At 34.8% G+C, this 9,623-nt stretch overlaps 1 pseudogene; it reads right to left on the bottom strand.

Annotated features, from left to right (window-relative positions):
* Positions 1–2,328: 2,328 nt before the first annotated feature.
* Positions 2,329–9,214, bottom strand: LOC149178417 (DNA polymerase delta catalytic subunit-like; annotated as a pseudogene).
* Between the last annotated feature and the right edge of the window lie 409 nt (positions 9,215–9,623).

Genomic DNA, 9,623 nt, shown 5'->3' with positions numbered 1-9,623 from the left:
TTTAAGTTGATAGACAAACCTATTTCACCTAGTAAATATGTTTTGAAAAAAATATTTTATTTTAAATCAATGGACAAGATATGACATTGGAGGAATAGTTTTAGTAGTATAAACCCATGGACTGTTGAGATTTCATTTAGGAATGTCATCTAGCGCGTTACAATGTTCATAAACATTTTTTATTTTAGTAAATTCAAATGACATTCAAGCGACCTATTGAAACAACCTCACTGTGGTTTATAACTCTACCGAAACACCCTCCGCCTCCGTGCCGTTGATCTCATGGCAATCGATTTATGCGTTCCACTTGTCCATCTCTTTCATTATTCAACTGTTTTAGTAGACGCACAACTAATTGTGGTGGGTAGCCTTGCAGGAGATCAGAAAGCCTCGTAAACAAAAATGAGGACCAATGCTAAACCTTACACACAAGTAATTAGGGTTTCTCAGTTTACACTGTAACAATCTATATTCATGTCTGGATTATCCTATCGTGTGAATATTTATCATATCTATTGCTCCAGCTGTACGTAGGCCTGTCAAAGATTGATGATATTAATGTCGAAGCGCGGGCTGATTAGACATTGTTAATTTGTTCACAATGTCTTCGGTTTATTAATGAAGTCAACATTCATCCACTGGTCAAGGGCACATATACAATGCTACACACATGGAAATGAAATTAGGCTTTTTTCAGTGTGTGCTGTTTGAGATTCTCCCAGAAAATAGAAAACGTTTTCTTTCCAATTTTCTTTTCTTCTTTCAATTGAAAAACTCAATATGACACACTGGTGTTCCAATGATTATAATTGCATGAGAAGATTGACACTATTACATGTAGGGGGTCTTAAGACCATATTTAAGACAATATTTGAGTCAATTGTCTTAACTTGAGACAAAAACAAACTCAAATATTGTCTCTAAGCGGGTGTCTCAAAATATAATGTCTCAAAAATTTGTCTCTATAAAAACAATATAGAACACATATTATTATTGTCTCTATAAAGACAATTTGATTTGTCTCTCTAGAGACAATTTCATTTGTGTAGAGACAATTACATTTTTGTCCTTTTAGAGACAATTTCATAATTCAAACTATTGTCTCTCTAGAGACAATATAAAAAATTATTTTAAAAAGAATAAATGTCCATAATTCAAACTATTGTCTCTCTAGAGACAATAAAAAAAATTATTTTAAAAAAATAAATGTCCATAATTCAAACTATTGTCTCTCTATAGACAATATAAAAAATTATTTTAAAAAAATAAATGTCCATAATTCAAACTATTGTCTCTCTAGAGACAATATAAAAAATTATTTAAAAATAAATAAATGTCCATAATTCAAACTATTGTCTCTTTAGAGACAATAAAAAAATTTATTTAAAAAAAAAAAATCTGCTCAAACTATTGTCTTGGATTTGCTCCTGCCAAAATTTATTTTAAAAAAAATAAATCTGCTCAAATTATTGTCTTGGATTTGCTCCTGCCAATCTATCTATGTATCCATCTCTATCTACCTATCCATCCATCCATCCATTCAACTATATGCATGTCTGGATATACATATGTAAACCTGCAGATCTATGTTTTATAGTGTGTGCTCTCTTAAACTTTGGGATATGCGTGCACATTGCATTTATAGGGTGTGCCTTGGGAAGTATGTATCATAACTGCCATTTGAGGTAACCAACCAATACGCCATCTATGTTCCCCATGGTCACTCGTCAATCTATGATCTGGAACCGAGAAAACTTGGCATCTATAGTAATACTAGTCATTCTATCTAATGGGAATCATACTAACTAGGAGACTAATATGTTTGAATCGTAATAAGATAGGCACATATTACTCATATGCCACTAATACGGGGTGTTATGACCTATCAATAAGCCTAACCTGAATCCAAGTATTACGGTAATTACAACACATGTATTACCATGTTCATAAGCAGATAAGAGTACTTATAACAACAGACCCAACCTATCGCTATCTATCCCTATTCAATAAGCTTAAGTATAGCACTAACTATGGTTTAGCTAATAGATCCGTAATGATTGAGCTTTATATTCACACCTACTCCATATGTCCTAGTTGGAACCATTGTTCTCCATCTCATTTGCAAGGAGAAAAGATATATCGAACTGGTTAACATTAAATAACAAGGACTTGACAATTACTGTACAATAAATAAACCATGCTCATCCTGATTCAGGGACCAAATAAATTCCCCGGTCCATTAAATCAGAGAAACATACACCAAAGAAAATTCAGGAAAACAAAAATATTCGATAATACAAAAAATTACAAGCTACACAAGCAACATCCTCAAAACTGCCAGCGCTCTAGTTGCACCTCTGCTTCAGTTAGGTCTTTCTGAGCTTTCTTCCTACGATAAAATATTGGGCAGTCACGACTGCAATAAGGATACGACATCAATGTAAGTATAAAAGAGATAGTAATTGTAAAAATAAAAATAAATCCTATTAATTAAAAACAAATACATGATCACACAAATGTTACAAAATACATCCATAATGTAAATTTAAATCATGTTATGAAAATGTAATACTTGAAATATAGCATTCAAAAACGTTGTGCAAAGAAATCTTGGTGCAGAGAGCGTTGGCACCGCTGACATTGTGTCCATAATTTACCAATGAGCATTTCTAATTCCCTCACTGACATTGATCAAATATTAGTGTCATATGATAGAAAATCTAGGTGAGAATAATACACACAAGGCCTACCTTAAATTCTCCAAATAAAGAGTAATGGTATTAGAATACCAGCTTACCATTTGCAACTGTTTTCTGATACAATTCTGCTTCTCTTCCTTTGCAATGTGAACAAAGTGTCTGATCTTCTTTGCTGCAATGGCAACATGAAATCAGGTAACATCATGAATTTCAGTATGAAGCAACCTAACCAGACATTCTTATTATAAGAAAGCTAGACAGTTTCTTACAAGGAGAGCAGGCATGGAATCATGCAACCTCATAGATTTTTCCACATCAAAAAGATGAACCCTAGTAGCTTTCTAAAGCGCCAAACTGAAATAATAGTTACTCTCAATTGTGCACTACTATAAGCAAGGAAACCACATGCAGGACACCCTCTACTTGTATTAACTAAATACCTTATAGGTGTTTTACAACCAATACAACTGAGTTGTTTCTTGGCAAATTTCATAATTCCACTATTTGAAGGAGTTGATATGGAAACTGCTCGTGTGTGACTACCATGAAGAAGCTCCTTGCTTGCATTCTTCAAAATGGGCTCAAATATTCTCAACAGCGGCTACAGAGAAAAAACAGGCACTAATAAAAAACACTTAGCTGGAAAGAATTACTATCTATCAAGATATATTTGAAACACTGGTGAAATTTTCAAAAAGAGCATAAACTGCAAGTGATGATGCTTTGGTCTTTCACCTTGCTCAGTTGATTCTCCAGATAATATTGTGGATCAATAGGGATGTTATTCTCCAGTACGTAAATTGGATCCTCAGATTTCTCATATGCCTGAGCCCAAGTAAACACATTAGTCATTATATCCAGACAAAAACTTTTACATAAAGAAGCCATCCTACAAAATAGTGTTGAGGAAGAAATCATTCACAAAAGTTGCACCTCCCATTATATCTATTTATTTAAATCCATGTCACTGTCAAATAAATTTAATCTAAAAAGTCAGCCTGGACAGGATTCCAATCAATAAATCAAAAGACACTCCCCTTCCGGAAAATTCAAGAAGAATGGGACCTTGGTACCACAAATCCATTTAAATTTTAAACCTTCAATCTAACTTTGTTCATCAATGTAGAGTAATCTTGGACTGCTTTAAAATTGGAAATTAGCTCCAAATAGAAATTATATCAAATGGAAAAAGTGGGAAAAAGATGTTCTGAAATGCAAGTTGGAGGGAAAAGAAAAAATCAACAAAAAGGACTATCCAATATCTGCCAGATATGTTTCACTTGTAAAGTAGAACTTTTACAACATCTGGTATCTGATTTCTTTAGGGACCATCAATGTAGAGTAATCCTAGACTGCTTTAAAATTGGAAATTAGCTCCAAATAGAAATTATATCAAATGGAAAAAGTGGGAAAAAGATGTTTTGAAATGCAAGTTGGAGGGAAAAGAAAAAATCAACAAAAAGGACTATCCAATATCTGCCAGATATGTTTCACTTATAAAGTAGAACTTTTATAACATCTTGTATCTGATTTCTTTATGGACAAATGACCTGGCATCAATAGATATGATGCTAATTGAACGTCTTTTGTCAAACCTCGAGCCTTGAGTCCAAAGTCTCAAATAAATTTGGACATGTTCTATACTTGCACTGCATCATAGACAAATTTAAACTTTGACCAGCAGAGGCTGCTCGTAGGCTGATTCTCAAGTCATTGAGGACAACAATACTCCTCCAAAATAAACACCCCTTCAAACATGTATTTAGCATACCCAACATGACATTTAGATATACAAATAGAAAAAATGAAAATCTAAACAAGTGCCCTATTTCCATCATTTAACCAGGTATGGTGTGGGAAAACTTACATCAGTGTAGTCTTGATCAGTTAACCAGCATAAACACCTGTTCGTAGTGTCATAAACTCTCCTACACACAAATGACGATATGCCTGAAGGAAGTTCAACGCCTTTCCTGAGAAATCCAACTTTACATGGATAAAGCAATGAGGCAGCTGATATCTCATCTTTGTGAAATGAAATCACCAATTGTATAAACACACGATGAAATCATGTAAGACAGACATTAAAGCTTCAAAATATCTCATTTGTTTGCAACTCTATTGAATATGGAATAGCAAAATAGCAGATGCGTAATAGATCATAATAAGCATACCAAATGAATATGAGTTCACAACATGTGCTGATTAATTGCTTTTACCATATACAATTTTCATAAGGTCCATGTGGATGATGGTAACCACATTAGCCCATCCATATTCTCTTCCACCGCAAGATCGGTATTTTTAGATAAAGGTATCTTGAAAATAAAAACTGGTTGATACGCTAAGAATGCCAACTACCCATCTACGTTACAGGCTTAAGCAGTTGACGAAAATATTCCGCCTATCATAGGAGAAATAATGTTAAAGCCATGAAACTTAACACTGCCTAATATACAACTTACAGTAATAAAAATGTGAAGACCAAAATACCAAATGTCTAGAAAGTAGGAAAGCCTTTATGCATATCACTACAATAATAGGACTCAAAATAACGACATAACATGAGCTCCCTATACAAAATTAGGGAAGGTAACTCTACACTAAAATACACAGCCTATGACAGCAAGTCGTGAAGTTAAACTGTTTGCAGTTATTTGAAAACTTCTCAAAATCAAACAAGAAAGGCTAAATTTTTCCAACTTGTAAATCTCAACCACAAGCTAGCCCCAGAATACCACTCGTATAGATATTTAAAACGACAAATATTCAATTATCTGTGGTGCAACAGTTTTTAATCCAAAAAAAGGCTTGACTGCTTGAACGAAACCAGCAACAACTCTATATCTTGTAGCAATGATATCGGGGATATCAAGGCTGGAGACTTAGACAATTCCAACAACCAAAAACTTCAGAAAATCATAACCAAGGGGAACACAGTTGCAAACTCATGAAGTGTTAAATAAACCTAAGATTTCTATGGTACAAGTCATCACAATGTATAATTGCAGATTTTCACAAAAGAAAGAAGTACTACATATAAGACATTTACAGTTTTATCAAAAGACTTGCATCCAAACGGGAAAGAGAATGCAGAAGCTTTCAAAACCTAATCGAGTCGCTAATTTCTTCACCGACCTCAAAACTGTGCCATTCAGGCAATATTTTCTGGGGTTTCTCTCTCAAAAACAAGTGCTAAAGCTTTGAAATATGATCGAACGGTGGATTTCTATGAGCATGCAAAACAAAAGACCTATGATAACAGAAACATCATATATTCAATCTGTCTTGGATAAATCTTTCCCCATTTCACTTGGATCTTAGGTTCATTCAACAAAAGCGTAAGGTCTTCCTGGAAAGTTTTTCAACATTATCACCCACTACACGCCAACCTTCGCAGGTAAGGCTCTTGTTGAATATATGATGTTTCTGTTATCATAGGTCTTTTTGTTTTGCATGCTCATCATCGTATACAACTTCCTTTTCCCCTTCTTTGTAGGGGAAAGCTACAGGTCTATACTGTCGATGGCTTCCACAGTGCAACCGTGGCGGCAACAATTTCTCCTTACCCCAGAAGTGAACCAGGTCATTCTTGTGGCTATGTTTCCTCTAACTAGCAAAGTTTTGATATAGTTCATCATTTTGGTCCTCCAGAAACATATATGGCTTCCAACTATCATTTCATTCAAATGGTTTAGAAGTTTGTTTTGACGACATGCATAACTCAAGTAGAGCTGGAGGAAATCCTGAAAATGATTTGTCACATTCTATTGGACTTGAACCTATGAAATTTGCAACAATCTCCAATTGAAACTGGTCGGTCCAAAGCAACCAGTTAAACTAGCCCACTGGGCTTATCGCAAATTTAACTTATACATCCTCGTATATAACACTTCTCTGTATTTAACACTTCTAGCCAAGTTTTTCCACCCTATATATTATGCTTCAAGGGAATAGGTACAAGAGTGTTCCTACAATGAAACAAAAATAAAGAAAAGTAAAAGAAGCAGAGCATAAAAAGGGACTAAACTTGACAATACAAGAAAAGCGGTCAGCCTTTCTTCGCGAAGGTTAGACATGTTTTCTTGCATGTGGAATTAAACATATTCATATCCATGAACAAACTTGAAAATACAAGCAATTCAAGGGATCCCCCTTTCTTCCTAAATGTTAGACATGTTCTTTTCCGTTTGGAATTGAATAAATATTTATATCCATGAAGAAAGAAGAATAAGTCATAATTTTTGGCAAGAGAAAAATTCTCAAGCATAGCCCATTCTTAGACTCGAACTTGGATAATTATGATAAATTCCTATAGCCCAACCAACAAATGTTAAAATGCAGGCCTTAATTAGAGCATGGAGATGGGTTAGGGTCTGTAACATTTGGATAAGCATTACGTTGGGATAAATTGAAATCCTACCTCTCAGTACCCTCATGCCTACTGCTAAGAAGCTACCCCAATGGCCCACCAACGCTAAGTTTGATCCTTGCCTCTGAGTGCCAGCATAGCTACCTCAAGTACCCGAATGGCTCACCAATGCCATATGTTCAATTCTTACCTCTCGGTGCCTGCATACCTACCTTAAGGTCATGGCACGCATGTAAAAATGGAACCTCATCAAAGTATGGAGTAAAGTCCATGATATTTAAGCCTTGTCTGCGTGAAACTCTAAAAGTATAAGTCTTAATACTCTACTTTGTAGCTAACCATTGCTCATTATTTCTTAAAATAGAAAATTCTACGTCTTTTAACATGGGTAAGGGATTTCAAACCTATATTTGCATACATACCTTCAATACATTTTTGAGTGTGTATATGATTGTGAAGCGAAAGAAGCAAAGAGCATTTTCCAGCCACTGGCTTAGATGTAACCAAGCTCCCTGCGTTGTTAATTCTTTTCTGGCATGTCCAAACACTTGCACAAAAATAAAACTGAAAAAACCTATGCTCTAAACTTTGATTTCTTTCTGCATAATAGGAAACTTTGAAAAGCTCTTACCTCTGAAAGTTATTTAAGCAGGGTTCGAAACTAGCTACCGTTTCTTTGTAAAGTTTGTCTATGCTTTTCGGTGGCAAATTACAAGCTGAGAAAAGGAGAAGGCCAAAGGAAATGAAAAAAGGGTCAAAATCAAGTGCAATGAAGCTCAAAATAAGCACTGAACATCTATGCTTTTGGCAAATTACAAGCTGAGAAAAGGAAAAGACCAAAGGAATTGAAAAAACCGGCAAGATCAAGTACAATGGAGCTCAAAATAAGCACTGAACGTGTAGAGTTTTGATAATAATTTTAACAGGCTTAAAAGCCTATCAAGATCAAGCATAATGTAGCTCAAAATAAGTGCTTACTATCTAGAATTTTGAGAATAATTCTACTCAGCCTTTAATCTACGATATATTTTTGAGAATAATTCTACTCAGCCTTTAATCTATGGAATATGTAGAGGTGGTCTTGAATATGACAGAACTTACTTCAATATCGAGACTTATGCTGAGCACAGAAGGGGTTAATTAATATCCATAATCCCTCTGTAAATTATGCCTCCAAATAAAACATAACAAAATAATTAAAATAACCATTTGTTAGTGCAATATCGACACTTATGCTGAGCACAGAAGGGGTTAATTATTACCTTGGCACCTTTTACAGCCTTTATGATGACATATGGAACACGATCACCCATAGTTGGAGCAGTTGCAACATCCCTCTGTAAACCAGGGGCAACTTGGCTTTAAAACACGACATCAATTTAAAAAATCCAATAATGGACTCATTGTCAATAAAAAGCAAAATATTACAAGAGTCTTTAGATGCACTGCAGTAATAAAAATAGAGAGATAGGATTGAAATGGAACCAGAAGGCATTGCACCATTCATTATACTTGTTCTGAGAAGTTATTTACAGTATTTACCTTGCACATGCGCTCAGCTAGTTCCACGTGTGCTGCCTTGACTGCATAGTCATCTCCAGTCTTTGTCAGACCCTGACTCAACAAAGAGATTGTTAGCACAGGCAAACAACAATGCCCTTAAGAATATGCTGATAGCCTTGATAAAGGATATGACCTGCAAACATCTGTTTCTGCCGCAGCTAAACAGTAATCAATTTTTCTCAAGATGAGATTAAAAATGTAGATATATTATATATTGTCATGTTTTGATTCTCTTTAATTGTATAAGAGCCTCCCTTGACACTTCTTCCTCCCATTGCTAGCAATAAATATTGATTGAATCCCTTCCAAGTAAAGAATGTAGGGATAAGAAACATGACAGACTTAAAAAGGAAACTTCCATGGCCTACCCCAACTAGGTATATAGTATATACTTCTAACACTTGAAACCAGGAATATGTAATAAGTGACTTGCTCGCAATGTAAATCTCCTCTTCCCCCTATCATATTTTCTCCATTTCAAAAGTAACAAATGGTCAAACAAATTTGGTCATAAACATGCAGAAGGATTCATTGTTCTCACCTTAGTTATCACCAAAAGTGACAAATCCATTCTGTTCATTAACAAGTCAAAAATAGTGTTCTTGACATACTGCACTGCACCAGGTATGTCACAATCAATGAGTATTTTGTGAAGGCACTCTGTAACCAAGTTCTTCACCAGCAGGCAATTGTCCCTTCGCACTGTTTCAATGCCTGTTGATATGGAATATTTAAAAGATCAAGAATATTTAATAATTAAGAAGGCATCAAATAAATTATTTTTCTAAGAACATTTTGAGCCTTCACAAACACTAAGGCCTGTCTTTGAAACAAAAACATCAAGTTTGTCGCCTTTAGTATCCATTTTGTCATAAGCATCTAGCTTTGTCCACACCAACCCAACATATCTTTTCTTGCTTATCAACAAGTATGGGTAGTATATTTTTTCAAATTCTAGTTTAATAGGCTGCATAAAAGCATATGTTAAA

This window comes from Pinus tabuliformis, chromosome 4_1, assembly GCF_031772625.1.
Source record: "Pinus tabuliformis cultivar Carrire ecotype Pingquan chromosome 4_1, CPIR1, whole genome shotgun sequence".
Classification (NCBI taxonomy): domain Eukaryota; kingdom Viridiplantae; phylum Streptophyta; class Pinopsida; order Pinales; family Pinaceae; genus Pinus; species Pinus tabuliformis.
Note: the sequence above shows the minus strand (reverse complement) of the source record. Positions and strands in the feature narration are given on the sequence as shown.